A 23,380-nucleotide genomic window follows, 5' to 3' on the forward strand; every position below is an offset into this window, starting at 1 on the left:
CAGTCATCAAGTGCGGCAGCCCTTCTAAGTCGGGCAGAGAAATGTGAAATTTGTGGAAGTCAGTTGTGGGTTTGGAGGAAGCGTGTTGGGATGCGGAGGGGACAGTGGTTATGAAAGAGGCCAACTCAACATATAAGAGTGGGAGATGACGAACTTTGGAAAGCATTGGTTACGACATGGGGAGATGGGGGTATTATAGATGGTTGCCATCACCTTGGCTTTGTTGTGGGGTGGGGTGTGGGTGGCTGAGCAGTGCATCATATGTAGCATAACTATCACTAAGCATTCAGCCCAGAGCTCAAGGTCTAAAGTGAGGAGACAAAGATTTAAATATAGAATGGCATCGAGTGGAAGTTCAGAGCCAATTCTGCAAAAAGAGCAAGAAAAGAAGAGAGGAACATGAAGGTTCGATCGCCTAGATTGACAGGCTGAGCCTGAGATTCATCCCATAGAGCTTGAACGGTGTTACTTCAATCCTCATCCAAATGCAAAGGTACAATGGAAATGGAAAAAATGGCTGACATCACACCTGGAGTAGGTGGTAAAAGCTTTTCTGCCCTGAGTTCTGAAGACAAGGCCACTGAAATTGCACATTGACTCTGTTTTCACTCCATAGACTCTGCCAGATGTGCTGAGGTTCTCTGGCAATTTCTGCTTTTTGTTTGTTAAAGTTTTTGTTTCCTGTCTGAACAAGTGGGCTTGACTTGTGAGTAATTTGACACCCTTTAAGGAGTTATTCCATTATTCAGGAATTTGCATAATAACAGTTTTAAGAAATCTGTTATCACAGAATCCAATGTATGTGAACCGTATGCAGTGACCAACATTGTCAAATACAAATCCTCACTGCAAGCAATTTTGACCATGCCATTGATCATTCTGAATTAATCAAGCAAGGAGGAATGGGCTCAAGTCCCTACCTCTTTCTATGTGAACAATGTCATGAGAAGATATTTACAAATTAATCATCATCAAGGATTTGGGAGTCCTAGTTCAGGATTCTCTTCAGATTAACATGCAGGTTCAGTTGGCAGTTAGGAAGGCAAATACAATGTTAGCATTGATTTCAAGATGCTCAGAATGCAGGACCAGGGATGTATGGCTGAGTTCATATAAGACTCTGGTCAGACCGCACTTGGAATATTTTGAGCAGGTTTGTGCCCCAAATCTGAGGGAAGGATGTGGTCACCTTCGAGGGGGCCTAAAGGAGGCTTACAAGAATGATCACGGGAATGAAGGGCTCGTCATGTGAGAAGCGGTTGAGGACTCTGCATCTGTGCTCAATAGAGTTTAGAACGATGGAGAGGGATCTCATTGAAACTTAAAGAATATTGAGAGGCCTGGATAGAGAGGACGTAGAGAAGATGTTTCTATTAGTAGGAGAGACTAGGACCCAATGGCACAACCTCAGAATGGTTCTTTACAACTGAGATGAGGAGGAATTTCTTCAGCTGGAATCTGTGGAACTCATTCCTACAGAGGGCTGTGGAGGCCAAATCACTGAGTGTATTTATGCCAGAGATAGAAAAGTTCTTGATTAGTAAGGTGATCAAGGGTTATAGGGAAAAGGCAGGAGAAAGGGGTTGAAAAACATATCGTCCATGATGAAATAGCAGAGCAGACCTGATGGGCTGAATGACTTAATTCTGCTGCTATGTCTTATGGTGTATTGGTCATCTCTGTGAAGTGAAATAATCACAGGTGACCTTTAAGGTATCACCTACAGGCCACAGTTAATAAAGACAATCTAAGGCCTCTTCCACTGCAGATGGACACAGATCTACTTCCCTCTCAACTTGATCTGTAAGTATGTGAAAACATGCTCCTAAATGCAATGTTGCCTTTCTTGGGTGATGTCATGGTGGGTGTAGTGAGGGGATAGAGTTTCAGTAATCATACTGTACTTAAAAATCTCTGACTGTATTTTTTCAACATGACATATGCTGCAAATGCTGGAGTAAGGTGTGTTATGTCAATGGTCAATGTACAGACATCCCATGGCCATTCATGTCACAGTCCTCCATGTTCAACTGTCTCCAAGGTCATCTTAAACCATCTTTTGTTGGGGATGTGACTGCTGCCTTCACATATTCCTCAGAAGTTTTTCTATTTCTGATGGTCCTCACATTGGATTGTGACCAGTGGTTCCAATCAAAGCTGGTGTGGTTGTTTTTGTTGGTGTACAAAGTGTTGAGAAATTGACCAAGAACAAAAGCATCAACAAGCCTAAGCCCAGCTGCAGTTTTAACTGCTGCCAAACATAGTCCACATGAAATAGTTGCAGAAAAAGGTCCCCTCAAGCTTGGGGAAGGTACAAGTAGCCCAGATTCTATTGTTCCTAATGTTACTTCTTCCAGATAGTGAGGCATAGTGTTGCCACTGAATGACAATGTCCTGGGACACCATCTCAGAACTGTGTCTCCTACTGGAAAGATGCTCCAATCTAAAGAAGTGGGTGGTCATGGTAACCATCAAGGTGACAGCTGCCTATATTTTAGTGGAACTGGCTGCTTCCAACAGTCTATAGAGGTCCTGTATGGATTCTCTCAATCTTCAACCTACAGCTATATGTTATTGATGTAATCTGTGCATATTGCACCTGCTTCCAATAAACGTGAATTGAGGAAGTCATATTTATTAGTTCTAAGTTTATTGTTGCTCAAATGGCAGGCAGCGCAGAAACAATTTGTAGCTTCCCTTAAAGTTCTTTTCTTTTTTCCACTTTCCCTGTTGTTTAATAGAAGTTAATGTTAACAACTGTTTGAAGGGGCGACATCATGCAATGTTGCCACTTTCGACAATGACCAGAAATTATTCAACAATGTGTGTTTGGCAAATGATAATGTTACAGGGAGGTGTAATCTCTGCATCTTCATTCTTTTACTAGCAACTACAATGACAGTTGCTGATGCAGGCTATGATATAAAGTTCCATTGAAAGCATGCATGAAATTCTGTTTCCAATGAAGTGTTGCCTGTGCTACCTATGCGCCCTCAAAAGTTTTCCTTTCCATTTCCTCATGGCGACATCCAATGTAAAGTTCTACTCCTGGCTGGCAGTGTTTGACTTAGTGCATAGCAGGCCATTGAATACACTACCAGTCGCAGGACGAACTATAAGATCCTACCTACAGCGAACATTTCCACTACTGTTGTTTAGAAGGTAGCATGAGAGATGTGCTATTGGGTATCGTGCTCACTTAATAAGGCCAAAATTGAAAACTGGGTAATTAAGTTGCCATTACAGGCGTCACAACCAAACAAAACGTGTATGTATAATCTGGATATTACAAGGCTCTCAATTTTCCCTCCTCCCTTTCTCATCTTCTTCCTCCTGTTCATCTTCCTCATATTTTTCCCCCTTCTTAAGTTGCACATAACAGCTGGCGAGAAGTGTATCCTCATGAATGTGATGTCGTACAGCATGTTGCAGACCATTGAAGGTCTTAATACTTGTAGAACAAGTCACAACTCATGCTCTGTGAGTTCTGTTGGGTTCCTTCAGATAGAGTCAGTTGTGGAAGTGTTGTTTCAGTGGCCTGCTTCAACTTATTTTGTATGGTAGCATGACATTAATCGTTTGCATGTTGCCCACTTTAGCGCAGATTGTGCACCGGTAATCATGTGGTCACTGAAGTAATGCTTGCTGCTAACTCTCCGTCTTTAGTTTGCTGTGGTCACTCAAATGAACAGCAGTCTGCTATAAAATGAAGGCATCATCACTGCTGCCAGAGGACAGGACATTGGTCTGTATGATTCACTGCCAATAGTTATACATGGATGTTGAGGACGTTGAATTCCTTTTTGTATTTTGCAGGGCTGAATTAACATGCCACAATCAATTGTTTGTCAACAATCAATGGCCCCCTGCCCCTTTTGAAGCCTGGATTCCCAGCATAGCTCTATGATTGCTTCAGTCCGAGCTGGTCTCTCGCAACAGAGAATATAATGTACAGAAACAGAAAAAAGCTAGAGAAATGCAGCAAGTCTGGCAACTCAGCTTTCTCTCTACAGATGCTAACGTTTTGAGTCCAGTGACCCTTCCTCAGAACAGGATCCTCTCACAGATAGTACCAGATTTGTTTTTCAACAGGTGTTCTGAAGAAGGGTCACCAAACCTGAAACATTAACTCTGATTTCTCTCTACAGATGCTGCCAGGCCTGCAGAGCTTTTCCAACAATTTCAATTCTGTCTCTGTTTCATTGACAATTGTTTCTTGAACAATGTGTGGAGTTTGCACATTCTCCCTGTGTCTGCGTGGGTTTCCTTCGGGTTCCTCCTGCAGTCCAAAGCTGAGCAGGCCCATGTGGATTGACCATGCTAAATTGCCCATAGTATTCGGGGACATGTAGGTTAGGGTGGGTTACAGGGGGATGGGTCTGGGTGGGATACTCTGGGGGCCAGTGTGGACTTGTTAAGTTGAAGGGCCTTTTTCCACACTGTAGGGAATCTATCTATGAGTATCTATAACTGTTTCAGATCTCCAGTATCCACAGTTCTTTGTTTTGTTTTAGGAATCTGTAAAATAGTCAGCTCTCCATGAATAATGGGCAGCAGTGATCTTACTGATGCAACAATCAGCGAGAAGTTGTGAGAATTTGTTAATATCTCGAGCTCTGGCATGGAGTGTGATACTCATCAGAATTCATGGCAATGATCCCCTTCATAGTGATAATGCAATTCTTGCCTTGCTTTGAGTTTGCTGTAGTGGCTGCGGCAGGTTTTAGAATTCAATTTGGTCCTTCTGATAGTGCTGAAATATTACACATTATTCTCCAACTGAGGATCAGATGGGAAGATTGCACCTCAGACAACCTGACCAGATATAGTCTCCTACACACCGACTCTGAGAGCACCCCACCCAAACCCATCCCCCTATAATCCACCCATTTTCTAAATGGTGAGAAAATTAGTAAAGCCGAAGTACAAAGGGATCTGGGAGTGTTGGTCCAGGATTCTCTAAACGTTAACTTGCAGGTAGAGTCCGTGATTAAGAAAGCAAATGTAATGTTGTCGTTTACCTCAAGAGGGTTGGAATATAAAAGCAGTGATGTGTTTCTGAGACTTTATAAAGCTCTAGTTAGGCCCCATTTAGAATACTGTGTCCAATTTTGGACCCCACACCTCAGGAAGGACATACTGGCCCTGGAGCGTGTCCAGCAGAGATTCATGGATAACCCCTGGAATGTTAGGTTTAACGTACGATGAATGGCTAAGGGTCCTGGGATTGTATGCATTAGAGTTTGGAAGGTTGAGGGGAGATCTAATAGAAACTTACAAGATATTATATGGCTTAGAAAGGGTGGACGCTGGGAAGTTGTTTCCGTTAGGTGAGGAGACTAGGACCCGTGGGCATAGCCTTAGAATTGGAGGGGGTAAATTTAAAACAGAAATAAGGAGACATTTCTTCAGCCAGAGAGTGGTGGGCTTGTGGAATTCATTGCCACGGAGTGCAGTGAAGGCCGGGACGTTAGATGCTTTCAAGGCAGAGATCGATAAATTCTTCATCCAACAAGGAAGCAAGGGCTACCGGGTGAGTGCAGGGAAGTGGAGTTGAAATGCCCATCAGCCATGATTAAATGGCAGAGTAGACTCGATGGGCCGAATGGCCTTACTTCCACTCCTATGTCTTATGGTCTTATGGTCTTATGATCTAATCTACACATCCCTGAACACTACGGGCAATTTAGCATGGCCAAACCACCTAGTCTGCACATCTTTGGACTGTGGGAGGAAACCCACGCAAATACCGGGAGAATGTGTAAGTTCCACACAGACGGTCACCCGAGGGTGGAATCAAACCCGGGTTCCTGACACAGTGGGACAGCAGTGTTAACTACTGAGTCACCGTGCCACCAGTATAATCCCTACAGTTTGGAAGCAGGACATTCAGCCCATTAAGTCCACCTAGACCCACCTCCCTACCCTATATTTCCCATGGCTAATGCTATGACTGCATCTGTCACACAATGCCATATAAAATTGCATTGTACACTCAATTGTTGGAGTATTGAAGGCCAAACTGTCACATCAGCACCAAATCAGCAAGGTGCCATGGTTGACATCACAACCTTGTTGCTCTGAATGTTTATAGTAGACATTCACTTGCACATGTACAATTGCACTCATACATATGAAGCACTCCACAAGGGTTTCTAGGTGCAAAGTGACAGCCTAAACCTCTGCTCCACCCAATTCTTCTTCCATTTATTTCAAACTACGGGAATCAAAGCATATTACACCTTGCTTTTGTGCCATTTAAATAAGAAATGTAATGCAAAAAAGAGGAGCAGGAGCTGGGTGTATATCCACTCCAGTAATATCCATTGAGTCCCCAAGCTCCTACAAAATCGATCGATCTCTGTCTCAAATATGTGCAATAACTGATTAACCATGGTTTCCAGCAGATCAAAATTTGAAATGCACTCATCCCTGAGAATTACCGACTCTTTCCTTATCTTAGCCCTAAATCCTTGGTCCCTTTGATTATGATCCCTAGACTGAGTCTATCCCTGCAGAGAAAGCAGCTTCTTAGCATCTGTGCAGTTAAATGGTTTAAAATGTTTATATATTTAAATGAGACCAGCTCACATTAAATACAGAGAGTACAGAACATTTTACTCATTATTTCCTTATTGGACGGAAATTGTTTTATAATAAATATTCCATTTCACTGATTGAACGTCCCTCATGATTATGGAACGAACAACTCAATAAAGCATTCATATTGACATACATTTTGGCGCTTGTTGGCAGTAAGAAATTGAAATGTATTGAGCTTTTTTTCTCTATTCATTAATGGGATTAGGACATTGCCGGCTAACCAGCATTTATTGCCCATCCCTAATTATCCAGATGACAGTTAAGGATCAACCACATTGTTGTGGATCTGCAGTTACACGTAGGCCAGACCAGATAAAGATAGCAGTTTGCTTCCCTAAAGGACGTTAGTGAACCAGATGGGTTTTTCCTGACAATCAACAATGGATTCATGGTCATCATTAGATTTTTAATGCCAGATTTTGTTTTATTGAATTCAAATTCCACCACCTGCCATGGCAGGACTTGAACCCAGGTCGCAGAGCATTACCTGGGTTCTGGATTAACAGTCCAGTGATAATTCCATTAGGCCATTGCCTCCCTGAATTTTTTTTAAATTCATTTCTGGGATGTGGGCCTTGCTGGCTGGCCAGTATCTATTGCCCACACTAGCTGCACTCGAGAAGGTGGTGGTGAGCTGCCTCTTGAACCGTTACAGTCCACCTGCTGTGGGTTGACCCATAATGCCATTATGGAGGGAATTCCAGGATTTAGACCCAGAGATATTGAAGATACAGTGATATATTTACAAGTCAGAATAGTGAGTGGCTTGGGATGGAACTTGAACTTGCAGCCCTTGCCCATCGAGATGGAAGTGGTCATGGGTTTGGAAGGTGCTATCTGAGGATCTTTGTTGAATTTCTGCAGTGTATCTTGTAGATAGTACAACACTGCTGCTATTGAGCATGGGGGAGGAGGGAGGTGGGTGCTTGTGGATGTGGTGCCAATCAAGCGGGCTGTTTTGTCCTGGATGGTGTCAAGCTTCTTGAGTGTTGTTGGGGCTGCACCCGTCCAGGGAAGTGGTATGTATTCCATCAGACTCCTGAGTTGTGCCTTGTCGAAGGTGGACAGGCTTTGAGGAGTTAGGAGGTGAGCCAAATATCACCGGTGGAATGAAGCCAGAATAAATGCAAATGGCAACACTTTTTGACTGTTTTTTTAAATGTAGCAACGAATAGTTTCCTGGCGAAGATATTTGAGAGAAGGATTTTGGCTTGGCTCAGTGTTTGGGAACAAAATGGTGGTCTCATCCTTGCACATTTCGGATGCAATCACCCGTGACTGCATTCATCGATTAATAGCCTGAAGGTGTGCCCACTGGCCAATGAAGGAGAGTCAGGGGGCTCTCAAACATGAAGGGCTAATCTGAGGCCCTTTATCACTGAAGAGGCTATAGCTTAACATTAACAGGAAAAGCATCGCCTAGGGCAAACTTTGAGCTTCTTTTAAAATATCTCATTTAATAAACAGTCACGGTTAGCAGGCCACCATTTTGGAGACATTGCTAGCACACTGGAATTTTCCAGTTAACCATTAATAATTTACCTTTACTCTGAGTCACTTATGTGTCATCTTTCTGCCCTGACCTCAGCTCCAGAAAATACCCAGAGAACATATAGCACTGGCAAGTTAGTGGACAACTTTCTCAGCTCTTACCGTATTTGAGAAAAGGTACAGCCTTTAGCAGTGTTGCTCTTCTGAATTGATATAGTCTTACATTTCTGCATCTTCTAATGATAGCTTGGGCTTCCACGGTATGGGTGCCTCCTCCTCAAGATGGATTTGCACTCTTGATTCTTCACAAACATCATTCATGGACCTGAAATAAATTAGTGGAGCTAGGTCAGCAGAGGCGCAAAAATTATAATAGGAAGCTATGCTGATAGGTAGCAAGACAATTGATATTTACCTATTATGGGACTTTATCAAAACATAATGTGTGAAAGATAGGTTAGACTGTCTTGTGATTACATATTGGGAATATATGAATACAAGATGCTGAGGTGTTAACAAGGCTGGAACCAAGACAGTACCTAAGATTGGCTCCCTATATTTGTTTCATTTTTATGGCTTGTGACCGTTAATAATATACAAAAAGATGATCATTCTCCTATTTCTTAATTAAATGGAATTTCACCCCAAATATTTTACACTAAGCATCGCAAATTAATGGCTACATGAGATTCAAATAATTCTGCTGCATAGTTACATTTTTAAAAATATAAACACAGAGGTCATTTGTGTGCAGTTTCGTGCCCTGTTTATTAACTTGGAGCTACATGCAGTTCAAGTAACACTTGAGGCTGTTCCTCAGTCATATCGACATTATTAACTTTCAGCTGTAGCACAGGCAGTTTGCCTTGTATTTAATGAAACAATGATTCAAGCAGACAAGCTCATATCCTAAATCCACAGCCAAATGTGTCATTTGATGTCCATGCTTTCTTGAGAGAGCCATCAAATAAATCAGTAAATCACGAGTTTACTGCAATTTTCCTTTACTTTGACATGTTGGAGAAATTGTGGCTACTTTAATAATGTGAAAATATTAGAGTGGAAAATAATATTTAGCTGAGGGAAAAGAATGGTATTTCTTGTATTTTCATCTGATGATGTTATAACTACAAGAATCGATTTGAAATGAATGAAAATTAGAATGTTTATTAGTTGGTTGAGATTTCTAATCTTTTCAGGAAGTAATCCTGTTGGAAATGATGAACGTTATTGTTTAACTACTGGTAATTGTCTTTCTATAGTATAATATGAAACCATACAGGCAAGGAAGCTCCCATGTTTGATTCCCAAGCTGTGCTGATATAGCAAATCTCAACTGGAAATTTAATTGGGGTACTGTAATTAGCTTCAGTGCCTCTGGAAACCTTTATCACCAGGCCAGAAAATCTTGAGGTTCAGGTCCCATTCCAGAAACCTGAAAGCTAAAGCTACACTGACACTTCAGTGAGGTCCTGAAGGAGCATGACATCTTTTGGACGTAACATATATGATTCTGTAGCACTATTTTCAAGAAGAGCAGAAAACCCCAGCCCAGGAGCAAGGCCAATTCCTCACTCAACAACACAAACAAACAAATTATGTGGTCACTACCTCATTGATATTTATGGGACCTTGCTGTGCAAAATTGACAGCTGTGTTTCCCTACCTTACAACCATGCATGCAACACATCACAGTCCATATAACAGTCATCCATGAGTGTGCTTCAAAAGTGCTTAGCTGACTTTAAATCACTTTTAAAATATTCTGAGCTTGTGAAATGCCGTATATAATGGCCAGTGTTCTCTTCCTTTGTGTTGTGAGTTGATTTAATTGCTCTGTTCGTTTAATAAATTCTAAATCAAATTTCACTTCAGTGACACCAAGGTGGTGCCCTCACCACCAAACAATTAGACTCATAATTTGTATGGACATTAGAGAGAAGGCAAACACAAATGCATGACATCATAATTCTGCAATATCTCCTATATCATTAAAGATTTTACAGATTCATTTTCTATGCTGCCTGTAATGTTTTCTGAGTTTATTTTTGTGAGAGCCTTTCGTTCATATCCAAGTGAACCTCCTCACCAAGATCAATGTTCACGCCACATTAAAACAGGAAATTTGGCACTGATTTAGAGGAAAATGCAACAGCCCAATCGATGAAAGAAACAGGCATGAACTGAATGTCATATTGAAAAATAGCATGAGCGTATATCTTCTAGGCTCCAGTGTAGTTTTAAAACTACTCAATCTGAAGTACAAGAGAAAACATTGGTCAATGAATTAAGAGAAAAGATTCACAGGCATCATTTGTCCTACCTTTGCCTTTTGACAGTTTCATTGGAAATACAAATGGCTTCCAATAACTGGAACTGGAGTTCAGCAGGTTGTTAACTGTATGCAATTAATATGAGCATAAAATATTGGCAGTAAGGTCGCTTATTTTATTGATTGACACGACTATTCTAATTTTATGCTCAATATTAATCCTCTATTAAAACGTACAGGGCTCCAGATGCTACTCCGAGGTTCAATTTATTTTGTTTAAGCTCCTGTCACTCATGCTTTGCCTGTATAACTGTAGTGATTAATTTATTTCATAATTTCAATGGTTGATCAGTTCAAATCTCTCTTGCCATGTATCTCTATCACATCTGCATAATGTTAACAATTTTCTATCTCACAGTGTTTTATTCACGGATATTTCCTTTAATACTCTGGATATATTAATATGTATGTGACTTTAATTTTTAAGACGTGTGAACTTTTCTGTCTTCAAACTTTACTTCTAGTGTCAATATTTTATGTCAACATTTATACTGCTCAAACCAACAGGAATATACCAACATTTTACTATCATTGTTGATGAAAAATGTTTGAATTAGTGTTCATACATTTTTGAAAATAACATCACTCATCACTATTCTCTTCAACTGATGTTTCTAACATTCACAAGATGATTATAAACAAATAAAATAATATATACATCAAACAGCCTAATTAAATTTACCCACTTAATTGTCTTTTCACGCTTTTTACTTCCTTCAATAAAGATCATACTTGGAGGTCACAACCTCTACCACAAGCCTTACTTCAAAGAACTCATCATTAAAGTGATGCAAGATGTTATCAAGCAGCACTAACTCAGCACTAACCAGGTCAGTAATACCTAGTTCGGGTTCTGCCAGGGCCACTCAGCTCCTGACCTCATTACAGCCTTGGTTCAAACATGGGCAATAGAGCTGAATTCCAGAGGTGTGGTGAATGTGACAGCCCTCGACATCAAAGCTGCATTCTACCAAATGTGGCATCAAGGACCCCTAGGAAAACTGGAATCAGTGGTTATCAGGGAGCAAGCTCTCCAGTGGTTGAGGCCATACCTGACACACAGGAGGTGGCCATGGTTGTTGGAGGCCAGTCATCTCAGCTCCAGGACATCTCTGCAGAAGTTTCTCAGCTCAACCATCTTCAGCTGCTTCATCAATGACTTTCACTCCATCATAGGTTCAGAAGTGGAGATTTTCACTGATGATTGCACAATGTTCATGACTCCTTGGACATTGAAGCAGTCCATGCCCAAATGCAACAAAATCTGTACAATATCCAGGCTTGGACTGGCAAGTGTTAAGTAACATTTGCACCACCCGAGTGGCAGGCTATGCCCATCACCTATAAGATACAAACTACCCTCGGGTGACTGTTGCGTGGAGTTTGCACATTCTCCCTGTGTCTGCATGTGTTTCCTCCCTGTGAGGAATTCTTTGATTTTAACCACTGCCTTTGACATTCAATGTAGTTATCATCACCAAATCCTCCACTATCAATATCCTGGCAGTTACCACTGACCAGAAACTCAACTGGACTTGTCACATAAGCACACTGGTGATAAGAGCAAGCCAGAGACTAACAATAGTGCGGTGTGTGACTCACCCCCTGAATCCCCCAAGCCTGTCCACAGTCTACAAGGTAGAAGTCAGGAGTGTGATGGAATGTTCTCCTCTTGAAGCTTGACACCATGCTGGGAAACAGCTTGCTTCATTGGCGCTACATCCACATAGAATCCCTAGGGAGTGGAAGGAAATCATTCAGCCCATTGAGTCCAAACTGAACCCCAAATCCCAGTCCCATGCTCTTACCCTCTTACTGTAATCCTGCATTTAACATAGCGAATCCACCTAACCTGCACATCTTTGGCCTGTACATCCAGAGGGAGAACATCCACAACTCCACATAGACAGTCATCTGAGGATGGAATCGAACCTGGGCCCCAGGTGCTGTGAGGCAGCAGTGCTAGCCACCACGTGTCTCCAAGCATCCTCTCCCTCTGCTGCTGATGTTCAGTATCTACAAGCTGCACTGCAGACATTCATCAAAGGTCTCCAGACAGCACCTTCCAAACATATGACCATTCCCATCTAAAAGTTACAGCAGGTACATGGGAACACTGCCACCTGCTAGTTCTCTTCCAAGCGACTCACCATCCTCTCTTGGAAACATATCACCGTTCCTTCACTGTTGCTAGGTCAATATCCTGGAATTCCCTCCCTCATGGCATTGTGGGTCAACCCTCAGCAGGTTGATGGCAGCGGTTCAAGAAGGCAGCTCACCATCACCTTTTTGAGGGCAACAAGGATGGGCAATAAATAGTGGCCAGCCAGTGACGCACACATACCACAAAAATGAATTTATAAAAAATCTACTTTTATCCAGGATGAAGGATCTCCTTTTGAATATACAAATCAAATGCAGCATCATATTATTCAAAATCCACCAATAACTTTTTAAATATATGCGATGCCAGGCTGTTTCTTTTATTTCTCAAAGAACATTTATTCTGTTAATGTTGAAATCTATTTTTTAAATAATCCTAAAGTTTGATGGAGAAGGAAAAAATTTTTATTGAGTATTTAGCTTAAATTCAAAAGCTGCCTATGTGTTAGAGAGGGGAAGAAAACAATTGAAAGACGTGATGGATGCCTTACGAATACAACTGCTGTTGTTTTAACCTTTTATGTTTCTATTCCTTATATAATTTGTAATAAAATATATTGAGCCAAGAAGAACATGCAAATTAATTAAATTTTGCAAATATGAACAAGACCCTCTAATTATTAGCTTCAATGTATTTGGGGTTGGTCAATGTAAGCATGCCAAATACTTTGAGAGCAAGAATGAAAATCGTTTGAAGAGGAGAGAGAATAAGACAAGAATCGCATACAAAAAGGAAAGGGAGTGAGGTTGGCTTTGTTTAGCATAATTTGAAATACTTTCTGAAAAGATATTTAATCTTCATTGAAAATGAAGTCCATATCTGCAGTGTTGTTGTTCAACTTAGAGAAACTTATGACAGCACAAACAGACAAACAAGCAGCTGCAGTGACATGATTACAAAAAATTCACACAACACCAAATTTGCCACTTGCAGAGAATTTTTTCCAGAGGTTTTTAAGGATAGAATTTAAACCAGCTGAATACTGTAAGTCTCCAGCACAGGAAACCTGGGTTGGGACTTTGAAAGGAGCATATGAGTTGCATGTAAATGAGATATGGTGCATTTTGAAAATCTCTGAAGAAATCAATGATGCCATGAGCAGCAACAAAGAGAGCCAAGGCGTCTGTCTAAATATAAAGGACGACAAATTTCTCCACAGAAAAGATGGTTTTATCATGGAAAATGTTGGCCCCTTTGGGGAGATAGCAGTTGAAATAAAATGAAAAAATAAATTGTCCCTGGAGAGAGAACCTGGCACACATTTACGTCACTAGATGGTTTGTGTTTTTGAGTGTATTTGTCCATTTTTGGCATATGATCAAATCTTAAATCGTTCAGTCAACCTTGAAACCAGGATATTTTTTCATTGCCTGAAAATTGCAGCAAAGGTCCATCCTCTCTTTTCCATATGTTACTGATACTAAATTATATACAAATAAACAATGACACAAACAAATGTTCGACTACACAAATTATGCTTTCATGAGATTAGGCTAATATCCATGCACAATGACACTAAATTTACAACTGTATCTATGCCAAATAGGTACCTACTTGTTTATTTAATGCTGCTTTAGATAAAAACAACTTTAAAGGTAGTATTAGTGAATGGATATATTACTTGCCCTGCTTTCATAGAAAATAAGATGTTTACAGCTTTGCTTTACACTGAATCAATAGCCACCATTCCTTTGTTCGTGGAAGAGCTTATTTTTTAAGCAAGTGAGGCAGCATCAGAGGCACCCTCTGATGCTGCCTGGCCTGCTGTGTTCCTCCAGCTCCATACCTTGTTATCTCAGACTCCAGCATTCCTACTATCTCTGAGTGAGTTATTTTTCAAGCAGCCTTGTTAGGATTGTTTTCACGGCCGTTATTCCCAGCTTCAAACCATTTTCTGATTTATTTGACCACTCTTTGATTTTTACAGACTGTAACATTGGCACTGTAGATTTGGCTGTAAAATCTGTCATTTCATTTTCATTACATTAAGGCCTGAATGTTGTTGCTTTCATCAAAATCTTGAAAGTAGCTTTACTTGCATTCGTGTAATGACTTGCAATGGTGCTTGTGTACTGGCGTCTTTATGTTAGCCCATATGGCATGTATGACAGTCAGATTCCTTGAGTCGGATATCTTAAAGTTTATTTACACAACGGCTATTTACACAGACACTGTATCACAGACTTGGACAAGTAATCTGTGCTTACTGCAATGACTGTAGATGGCATACAGCCAAGCAACTTACTACACTGACTGCATAGCACAGAAAATGTGACCGGGAACAGGGCATGTACTTTCTATATTGGAACATCACATGTCAGCACATCATGTCATAAATCTACAATGTCCATGTGGTCTGGAATCTATGCCTTAATACAACATCCCCCTTTTTCCTTTAAGGAATACAAGTCCTGTACAAGTCCATGTACAAAAGCGAAAAGATATTTATTTTCTCTATACATTCAGAAAACTTGTTAGCGGATGTACCTCACAGTCTTCATACAACTGTCATGACCTAGCGGTGTAACTTTACCCTATGCTGTTCTACTATTGCAGATGGATGTGTGTAGATTTTTGTAGATGCATGTTTATGGTCTGGCATAAAGTCTTTAGGATCCAAATCATCGTTCTGTATGATGGATGATTAATTTGCAGGTGGGATTTTTTTTTTCACATGCAGGACTTTAACATTCTTTATCATGCCATATGACCCAGGCTGGACTGAATGATATCGTGCCAGTCCACAAATTCATGTGTTTGTATGAAAGTCACAAATTTGACAAGCTTTGTAGTGGTTAAGTAGGGATAACTCTCTGCATACTCGGTCATAGTGTATATCATTTCTCCCTTCTTTCTAATTATCCACATGCAATGAGAGTAGGAAGAACTACGTGGGTGTATGTCGCAAACCTAAAAGCTGATGGTGAGGGTAAACCAGTACTGAAAGGACTGACACGTAGATTTAATGCTGCTGCCCAAAAGCCTCAACAAGTCACTTTAGATTTAATGGTTAATGATTACATATGAACAGTGTGTTTTATGAGACCATTTGACTGAGGGTAATCAGGTGAAGTGTTAATATGTTGAACACTCCATTTTTGTATGTATTGAAAGGGTACACCAGTGTATTGTGGACAATGAAGAGACTTTTTTTCGTTGAGGCGCACCAAGCCATACTGAATGTGGCAGTCATTATTTCAATAGTTGTTACAGTTGTATACGAGTACGCTCTGAAAAGGGCAAAATAGCCACCAGAATATAATCATGTCTGTGGTGGCAGTCTTGCACTATAGCTCAGAGGGAATCTCATGTAGAATGAAAGGTTCTTTTGATAATTGATGGTTGATGGAGTTGACAGTATCATGTGACTAATGAGCCAATTAATGTCCATACTAATGCTGGACCAATATGTGAATGACCAACTATTTATTTACCCTTAAAATTACATCCTAGATCCTAGTTCATCCCTGTATTACTAAAAAGGGCTAAATAGCTGGGGACCTGATGAATCCATTCATGATAATCATAAATGATGAGGATCTTCTTGAGCTGTTGCATCCAGTTATCATCTGCCATGGTCTACAGAACCTGCTCTGTTTGGCTGAAATTGATATGGGGGTCTACAATTTTTGGTGTTGCAAATGACAGATTTGTTATCTTACTGTAATAATAAGTTTGATGTCTGCTGATAGACATATTATCTGGTCCACCTGTTTGAATTATGTAAAAAAGATTTCCACTCTGAAGCTCTGTATTGACATTTAAAGCCAAAGCATGAGATGTCAGACTCAATTTGTGTGTGATCTACGCCACAGTATGTCTGTTTCCTGAGTACATCTTGTATAAGATGTATAAAGGAATAATATTTATAATTGCACCCGTATTAATCTTGGCATTTAGTCCACATTGTCCAACTCGTTTAGAACATGTCAATTGGATGAAAGTGAAGGTTTCAGCTTTTCTGATGGTCCATGTGGTATGTGTTGTCCTGTTTGATTAGCTGTAACTTTGTGGATTATGTAACCATTCTTAAGCCACATTCCCTGATTTTTTTTTTCCTGGGACTGTGTGGATCTTCAAGAGTGGTGCATGGCAGTGATTTCTGGAACTGGAGGTCAAAATGACCACACAACAAGCAATGTGTGCCATCCTTTCAACCAGCCATGTAGCCATGGGGTCACACAGCTTCGAGAGAGCATTGTGCAAATTTTCTGCTGGTCAGGTAGTCACTGTACCAAATTAGATTTGAATTCGCATGGAGACTGTGCAGTATTCCCATAGTAGCAGACTACAAAGAAGTTACCTGGGAATTTCACCTTAAATTACATAGAATTAATTACATTCCTCTGGACAATTCCACTACACCTGAGACCCTCTGGAAGTTTCCATTTAAAAAAAGGACGCTTCAGATGGATCTGATGTAATTAAATAAAATGGTTGTTCAGGCAAGTTTTAAACTATTAATTGCATCAAATGACCCCATACTTAGCTTTTACATCCCAAGCTGAGCCCAACCTCTCCTTGCTGTCATCATTAACAATTCAGAGACATTATTATGCATCTCTAGAACAAGTGGGACTTTTGAACGTAGGGTAGTCCAGAGGTAGAGACACTACCACTGCATCACAGAGCCCCCACATGAATGTGAGCCCTCATCATTCAAAAGACATCTCAAAGCAGTACAAGGTGGAATGATAGATTTCTGCAGAAGAATTGACTTAATGGATGAACTTGCCTGTTAGATGTATGGTTTGGTATATGGCACACACATTGGAGTTCAGATGGCCATTGTACACACACTCTCAATGAAATGGAAATGTGATCGTGCCAATGCTAGTGAACCAAGCTTTTGTTCCTGCCTGATGGGGAGTTGGGATTATCATCGCACACTGGCAGTATCTTGTCATATCTTCAACAGCTGGTTTCTAAAATCACAAATAGCAACCTGTGAAGCTTTTACAATCTTTTATTTGACACACTAATGGCTTCCTGTTAAAAAGAAGGATAGATACATGCGATTGGGAATTCATACACACCCTTTGGCTATGACCTTACTGACATAAGGAGAGAAGAAACACAAAAAGCAAAAATATACACAAAGAAACCACATTATCTATCTACCCCCAGGGTGACAGTAGGATATATTTTGTCAGTACATCAGCTTTCAGCCTACCCTGTCAAGTCTACAGCAAAAAAATGTGCCTTATCTATGCATTCGACAAGCACCAAAAAAAAACAAATGTAGCATGGTGACATGATGTCCCTTTGAATAAACTAAAGGCATCACTGTTGTCACTGAAAGGTGGTGTAAAATAGTCAAATAGAATTTGACTACAGTATAAAATAGTTAGTGGATTGTTGGACACTGACTAATAAATATTGTTGTCAACAGTCAAATACTAACTGTCAGCGATAGATTTCAACTTCTGTTTGGAACAAAATTGTGGCTAGCAGTTTTTAATAAATGTATCTGCAGCCATATAACACAAACAATGCGTTGTTAATTTCTAATGCCAGATGCTTGGGAACACATTGTTGGTCTTCAGTGGGATCAAAACATTCAAGCATCAATAGGCAGAATAAAAAAAACTGAAACGAAATGGTTACAGAGATAGTAGGAACTGCTGATTCTGGAGAATCTGAGATAACCAGGTGTAGAGCTGGATGAACACAGCAGGGCAAGCAACATTAGAGGAGCAGGAAAGCTGACGTTTCAGGTCAACACCCTGCTTCAGAAAACCTTCAGATTTTTCTCAAGAAGGATCTCAACCTGAAATGTCAGCTTTCCTGTTCCTCTGATGCTCCTTGGCCTGCTGTGTTCATCCAGCTCTACACCTTGTTACTTGAAATGAAATGGTTGAGATAGAATTCCAAAGCCAACTAGAAATTTAAGTAAGGACAGGAGTCAACACCTCCTCCATGATAATCCTCCACACTGGTGCCCCACAAGGCTGCATACTCAGCCTCCTTATAACTTCATGACTGTGTGACCAAATTCCGCACAAGTCTAACTCCATTTCCAAGTTTGTTGACAACATCACCACTGTAGGTCAGATCTCAAACAATGATGCAGCAGAATATAGGAAAGAGATTGAGATAGAATGCTTAATGGTATGGTGGAAAGTCAGCAAAAAGGGCTGGTCATTGACTTCAGGCAGCAGATAGGAGGCGTGTCCCTTTTGGTATCGATGGTGCTGAGGTGGAGATGGTCAACAGCATCAAGTTCCTGGGAGTGACAATCACCAACAATCTATTCTGTCTACCCACATTGACATTATGGTCAAGATAACACAGCAATACTTCCACTTCCTCAGGAGGCTAAGGAAATTTGGCCTGTTCCCAAAGACTCCTACAAATTTTTATAGATGCACCAAAGAAAGGGTCCTCTCTGGATGTATCGCGGCCTGGTATACCAACCGCGCTTGCAAAATCGAAAGAAACTATGGAAAGTTGTGGGCATAGCCCAGTCCATCACACAAGCCAGCCCCCAATAATTGACTTTGTCTATACTCCCCACTGCATTGGGAATGCAACCAATGTAACCAAAGAATCCTCCCACGCCAGTTATACTCTCTTCCACCCTCTTCGGTCAAGCAGGAGAAATAAAATTTGTATACACATCTGAACAGATTCAAGAACAACTTCTTCCCCACTTCTATCAGACTTCTAAATGAACCCCTTTAATATTAATGTTGATCTCTCTCTGCATCTTCTCAGCAGCAGTAACATTGTATTCTGCACTCAGTTATGTTACCCTGATGCACATGCGTTGTACGATCTGCCTGTAACACACATAAGACAACACACTTCACTGTACCTCAGTACATGCTACATTAAAAAAAATCAAATCAAATCAAATCAAATCAAAACTTATACAGAGACATTTAGCCTATCAGACATTGGAATTTCCAAGCACAATTACACAAAAATATTATGCAAAATGCTTTTGCACAGTAATTTGTGTTAAAATGTTTTTGTTTTCTTTCAATTTCTGCTATTCCAGCCAAAATAGTAGTGTCTGGAAATTGATGCAATGATCTAATACCCGTTTACTTCTGTGCTGTGTATTGTATAATTGATTGATTTGATGCTCACCCGGTTGTGTACGTACAAAGCGGGCATCAGATGTATCTGGTTTGGTTATTTGTAATTTCTACAGTTAACTGTTCCATGAGACCCAATACTATGGATTCTGACTAAAGGGAGGAAGGAACAATGCAGCTAACCTGCTTCAAATCCTCAGCCGAAATCACCAATCCAGATGCTGAGGAGTAAAAGATCGGCATACGTAAGCTTTCAATCTTATATTCTGCTCCAAAACAGCTTGGGTTCTAATCAATATAGCACAACAAATTGTAGTAATTTTAACAAGATCAGCCAAGTGGACCTCATAGAATATGAGTTTCCTAAAAGGGGCTGTTAACCTGGTTTACTCAAGGAGCCCTTATTGATAGAGAGAAACAGGAGTGTCAGAAGTTCTATTCACTCTGTGAGCTGGCTCTGAAGGAGCCAGACCAGTGTCAAGCATGATGCACATGTAAATAAAGTGTGAGTTGGTGAAGGGGTACCATTCTTTGTGGAGTTACTACAGAATAGATAGCTGAAATCAATAACCTATCTTGTGTTTATTCATTGGTGTGCACTCCAGCTATCTAATTCTATTGTATTTGGCTGCCAACCAGCTGGGACCAATGGATTGATCAACAACAGCAAGAAGCTAAGTTTATATTTGATATGTTTTTCACATTATTAGATTTGTCACTCTTCCAATTATACCCGATTCTTGAATATTGATCAGTGATGCAGGATATAATAAAATGATATCTCAAGTTGCTGGTTAATCACAAATTGACTGAAAATCTCTTGGCAATGGAGGGGAAGGTTTTGCAAAAAATAAGAGAAAGTTATCATGGTATATATTAATATCACATTGATAGATATAAAATACATGTTTACAATTTCCCCATGAAAACACATACTACAATAGATTGTGCCTCTAGTACTGGTAACAATTATGTGAGCAAGGCTTATTGCTGCAGTTTCACCTTAACTTATGATTTTATGATAGTCTTTTGTGATACGAAACTGGAGGCAGGAGGAAAATGTACATAATTCTTCTGTCTGTACATAGAATTAAGCATAAACTTTGATAAGAGCAACCTAACATTCTATCAGCGTGAGAAAAGCATTCCTATCTTTTCTAAAGCTTCATTTCCAGGTGCTGACTGTCGACTTGGCAATGAGGGTATATTAGTGCTGCACATTGTAGCTATTATTTCCCACACTGGCTGAGGTCACCACGAGGAGTCTTCTTTGCATCACCTTCCTTCGCCTGAGATGTGGTGACACTCAGGTTAAAACCATTGCCAACCATCTCTTTCTAATGAAAGTGCAGCCCTCTCATATGGTAGGGCTATGATGGCTTTACCTTTGTGGCTATTTGATTGAACTGCAGAATCAACCTTGTGTTTAATAATAATACTTTCTGAAAGTTGTTTTTTTTTAAGTTGAATGGTATGCATCAAACTCTTGAGCTTCAGCCCCTTACTTCCTCAATTCTGGATTTTCAGCCTGAAAGTTAATCTCTCACCTGCGGAGTATGAGATCTGCACTAGATCTATTATGGATGGCCTTGGGCCCAAGCAGCCTCAGTGATCAGCACTAATGAAGAGTTACCATCACATACGACCTCTAAGAACGTTCATCTCTGAATCAAAATGTCTATAAATATTATGTTATTATTGCAGAAATTCATTTCTGCATACTGTGCCAATATGTTGAATCAGTTTGAAGAAACACTTAAAAGATTAAGATGAAAACCTTGTCAGAGAAGTGGGTAATTATTAATTATTAATTATTTACAGAGCTGTTTCTGCTTTTCGATGAAAGAACCTAATTTTCCAAGTACTTTTTTTTGTTCCCTATCTGATAGTAAACTACTCCAATGCAATTGAGGTAACCTCTGTTTGAAAAATAATATTATAGAAGGTTTTGTGAAAATCCATTTTAAGAGCTCTCCCCAGTGTTTATATTATGTTTATAAAGAGTTTAGTATCACATCACCATTCACAGATGTCAGAGGTCATGCTGGGAAGCAATGGGTCATGATTGTCTAACCAAATCCCAAATCTCAACCTCAAGCCTAACACGTTGAACCAAGCCATACCACTGATAATTGAACATCCATCTGGGATATTAAAAATACATTTTGTTGTCTGGATTTCTCAGAGTGGTAATTACACTGTGACCCCAAGAAGATTTGCCATTTCTTTGTCACCTTTCATAGTTTGTGCATGAGTACATTTCGTAGGATTACAGTGGCCCTGACAAGGGTTAACAGTGACTGATGTGAGGTGACGATACATTACCCATATACAGGGCAACAGCCAGATCTCATGGCTCTGCTGAATACTAGCAGATGCAGTTATTTACTTATTGCAGTTATTTATTTATTGTATTTTTCACTAGGTCTATGAGGTAGAAATAGTAGAATATTTCAAAGACTGAACAGGATAATCATCAAACACTAAGCAATAGAGTGTGAGGGCTGACTTTTGTATATCGTCTCAAAAGGAGGCCTGGTGTTAAAATACCACAAAAGAAGTAATCAGATAATAATTCATGTAGGAAGTGCGAGAAAATGGGAATGAATTGATGTCTTTCAAAGGAAGTGATAACAGCTTTTGGACAGAAAGAGTTAGAGTAAAAAAAATTGAAGAAGTTTCATCTAGCATCTTTTAGATAACATTGTTTATAATGGTAGACAATAATGGAAATATAACGGAAATGAAAGAAACATGTGTCTTCATCTTTAACTGTTTCAACAAAATATAACATTAGGAAGCAAACAAAGAATGTGACATTGTAGAATAAATGCTGCATGCCATTATGTAATGAAGGGCAAATTGTGAAACTGAGCGAAGATTGACATTAAGAAACTCAGACAGAAGGTATGGATTGACAGAAACACTGAGCCAAGTATCTAGTTAGGCTTTACTTCAGAGAAATATATTTTCACTCAGATATGGAAAAGGTGGGAGATGCCCCTGGGCTTCCCTGTTGGTAACGGAGATCAAAAGTGAACTCTGGTAAACTGAACAAATTGTACACCTGGAATTCCAAAAGCATCAATGTATTTGTTACTCAAAACTATCAAATTTCCTGATGGAGTATTAGTGTTTCTTTCTGTGGGAGATCAGGTGAAAGTGGGGTCATGGGCAAATGTGAGAAGTTTGAACTACAAGTTGCTGGCTGTCAGAGACCCTGTTCCAATTCACATTACAGTAGGAATGAGAGAAATTTAGATGAGATAACATTTTCTTCTCCAAGTTGAACATCTTTTGATAAGGTTCCTCTTAAGTGCATTGGAATTAAGTAAGGTTGCTATATAAATACAATTTGTTGTTGACAGAAACTTATCATCCAGAGCAAAATAGATGAACAAGACTCAGGAACACAACAATCATTATTACTGGAAAAATGTCCTCTCTGTCTTGGTCAGTGATAATGTTTCTTCACTTTGTGGTTATTCAAGTTTTCCCTGTGATACCTCATGCAAGCAGATGAGATTGTTTTTCAGTGGGAAAACAAAATTGCTATGATTTGAAGTGGCACTTGGCTCGTGACGGATGAACCCAGCAACTCTAATCTTAGTCGTCCAGGGGACTGTGGGCTTTAAGTGCCAATCAGCAATCCATTTTCTATTGGAAATTGCAGATAAAACAAATGTGCTGCAGTGCAGATCTGAACTGTCCTTGTACCATTGTTGAAAGGTCGTTGCAAACTTGTTG

Source organism: Stegostoma tigrinum, chromosome 14, assembly GCF_030684315.1.
Source record: "Stegostoma tigrinum isolate sSteTig4 chromosome 14, sSteTig4.hap1, whole genome shotgun sequence".
NCBI classification, from domain to species: domain Eukaryota; kingdom Metazoa; phylum Chordata; class Chondrichthyes; order Orectolobiformes; family Stegostomatidae; genus Stegostoma; species Stegostoma tigrinum.